The sequence below is a fragment of the Monodon monoceros genome, unplaced genomic scaffold (assembly GCF_005190385.1).
Source record: "Monodon monoceros isolate NGI ecotype Baffin Bay Population unplaced genomic scaffold, NGI_Narwhal_1 Super_Scaffold_6, whole genome shotgun sequence".
In the NCBI taxonomy this organism is placed as follows: domain Eukaryota; kingdom Metazoa; phylum Chordata; class Mammalia; order Artiodactyla; family Monodontidae; genus Monodon; species Monodon monoceros.
The window spans coordinates 86,162,308-86,165,707 of NW_021703783.1; the positions used below are offsets into that span (position 1 = coordinate 86,162,308).

General features: G+C 43.5%; 1 protein-coding gene across 6 annotated transcripts in view; it reads right to left on the reverse strand.

The window, feature by feature from the left end:
* BPIFC (BPI fold containing family C) overlaps nt 1-3,400 on the reverse strand; it is a 55,183-nt gene that overhangs the window by 9,958 nt on the left and 41,825 nt on the right. The window lies entirely within an intron of this gene.

Genomic DNA, 3,400 nt, shown 5'->3' on the forward strand with positions numbered 1-3,400 from the left:
CTCACGGAACCGGGGCCCTGGGCCCCGGGCCGGGCGGGTGCGGGGGCCGGGTACCCCCAGAGGGGAAGCCAAAAAAGGGGACAGCCCAAGTAAAAAAAAAAAAAAAAAAAAAAAAAAAAAAAAAAACCAGAAAGACTGTTAATTCTGACAAGGATCAGAAATGGTATCAGAGGCACTGTGGCTCAAATTGATCTTAGTGGAAAGTGAGGACCAGAATCATTGGGGCATCTTTGAAGGAAGTAAGCTGAGCAGTTGAACAAACATTTGCAGGCACTGCTGGGGAAATGTGGGTGCCTCCCCCTGGTCACCCTGCCTCTTACAATGGGCAATCTAGAGCAATTTAGAAATTAGGTCTACATAAAATGGAACACACTTGTGAGTTTCCTTTCTTTTCTTTCATCACAACCCTAAGCCATGATTGGTTATCTTAGGACCACCTGAGCTTCCCGCAAACCAACTATCCTTTCCTACTAGGGCCGTATGACTTTTATCTATTTACTAGTCTCTAGGCATATTTACTAGGTTAGTTTACTAAGAGACAAGTCTAACTGCAGAGAAACAGGTGGAGCAAAGAGCAGACTCTTCCCGTCCAGGTTCTGAAAAACACACAAGCTCAACTCAGACCACTAGGTGGCGAACAACTTCACTCCTTTGACATTTTATCCTTCACCTGGCACCTAACCTGTTACTTAAAGCCCTGCTACTAGCAGCTAATTTTTATTACAGAACCACAGAGTAGCTGAGGAGAAAGGGAGCTCAAATATGTCTACCTGGCATATAAAAGTGTAGTTTATTTTTAAAGCTTTGGAGAAGGTTTACTGCTCTGATTGAAAACCAGAGCTAAAGTGCAAACTTTTAAGCATGGCAAAAAGCCCTTCATAATCTGAGTCAATATAGCAACTATGACATAATGAAGGCCAAGTGGACCAAATCACAGGCATTCACAATGCCATTCCTCCAACCCTGTGGCCACGGCAGACACTGAAAATCAATCCTTGCACTCAATCCCCTATAATTGATTGCTTATCTCTTTGCCCTATGACTATAAACTCCTTGTGGGTTGAGATACAGTCTTAATTCCCTCTGTATTCGTGGGATTGAGTACAGAGCATGGCACACTTAGTGCTTAGTGTTCATTCGTTCACTCATTGATTCTTCCAGCAGATATCTATTGAATACCCAGTATACAGCAGCTCTGGGACAGGTACCAGAGATATAAATGTGAGAAAAACCAAACACACTCACTGCTCCATGTAGCTTACAGCCTAGTGGGAAGGCAGACATTAACCAAATAACTGCACTGATGAACGTTTAACTACAGGTTAGATCAATAGTCTGAAGGAAAGAAATACGTTCATTTGCTCATTGAGGCAAATGACTAAGGAATCTGATCTAACTTGGTGGATGCAGGAAGGTTTCCAAGAAAGGGCTGTGTCCTTGAACTGACATATGAAGGATGAGCAGAATTAAAAAGGCAAAATGGGGAAGGAAGAGTGGAAGGGTCTGGGCAGAGGCCAAAGGCCCAGTGGAGGGAACAGAGAGTTATGGAGAGAGCACAGTGAGACGATGCTAGACAGACAGACAGCGGCTGACCGGGCTGGGTTTCTCAGGTCATGTTGGAATTTTGATGTTTACCCGAAAAGGAATCTGTGGCAGGTTTCTAAGAAGGGGGAGGAGGTCAGTGTTTTGTAAAGATCACTCTGGCTGCAGTATGGAGAAAAGATTGGCAGGCTGAGAGGTTCCCAGGTGCTTCTTCTATGCTTGGTAATGCGCTAGGCAATGTGAAGAATTTTATTTATATCTATATTTATGAGGGATGGGGAGAAGCTTTATGTACAGGAAGAAATTAGAGAACATTACAAAGCAGCCTGTATTCAGGTGCTCTTTTGTGGGCTTACACATTACTTGTTGCAGGAATTCTGAGAAGGTGTGAAAAGGTGATGAGACCAGCGAGGGTCGCGTGTGTGTGTAATACGAGGGCAAGAGCGGAAATAAATTGCCCTTTGAGAGAAGCACTCTGTATACTACCATGTACAGGCACCCTACCTTGTCCATTAGCATGTGGTACATATATACAATGGAATATTACTCAGCCATATAAAGGAATGAAATTGGGTCATTTGTAGCGATGTGGATGGACCTAGAGACTGTCATACAGAGTGAAGTAAGTCAGAAAGAGAAAAACAAATGTCGTATATTAACACATATATGTGAAATCTAGAAAAATCGCATAGATGATATTATTTGCAAAGCAGAAATAGAGACAAAGACATAGAGAACAAAGTATGGATACCAAGGGGGAAGCGGGGGTGGGATGAATTGGGAGATTGGGATTGACATATATACACTACTGATACCATGTATAAAATAGATAACTAATGAGAACCTACTGTATAGCACAGGAAACTCTACACAATGCTCTGTGGTGACCTAAATGGGAAGGAAATCCAAAAAAGAGGGGATATATGCATACGTATAGCTGATTCACTTTGCTGTACAGTAGAAACTAACACAACATTGTAAACCAACTATACTCCAATAAAAATTAATTTAAAAAAATCTGAGTGTTACCCTCACCAGGCTGTGGACCTGGAAGGTAGAAACCATTGTTCTTCTCTCAACTCTTTGTATCAGGAACAGTGCAGAACATGTAATAGGTGCTCAATAAATTCTCATTGAATGGACGTACGGATAAACAAGCAGATAAAGGATGGGTGGGAAAGTATCTATTAGAATTGAGGTCACCTTGAGGGTGAAGCACCTAAAGCAAAATGTTCATTTAGAGAGTTATGGGAGGTTAGACTGGCTGTCTGGAAAGGTAGGACCAGACATTGAAGAGCTTGAAAACCCTAGGCTGTAGATTTAATCCAATGATGAAAAGTTTTGAGGGGAGGAATGTGTTGAGCCCACTCCAGAATTAAAGGACCCTCTTCATGAGGCAGAGTTCCCCAGTATTTTAACTCCATTGCCTTCTGCAGTCTAGAAATTCCCTAAGTGAGTCTGGGAGAAAGGTAAGAAGTCATTCGGGGTTCCACCTCCAATAGGGGCTCCCCACTGTGGCCTTCCTCTACCCTGGCCTCAACAGTAGTTCAGGGGGAGGATGGAGATGGAGATCAGCCCGGTTGCCAAGACTGAGTTCTGCTGGCCTGTCCAAGCACCATTCCAACAGAAACTGAATCCATTCTTCCCAGACTTGTTTCCCTTTCTATTTCTCACCAGATGGCTCACGCTGGGAAATGTTTATCTGCCCAGCTGTGAGAAATGGAGTTGGGTGGCGATATTATCTGCTTGTAGTCAGCTATATTTGCATTCTCTCATGGTGTTGCATGGGAGGGGTTGCAGGGCATGTAGGGGTGTGTGTGTGTGTGTGTGTGTGTGTGTGTGTGTGTGTGTGTGTGTG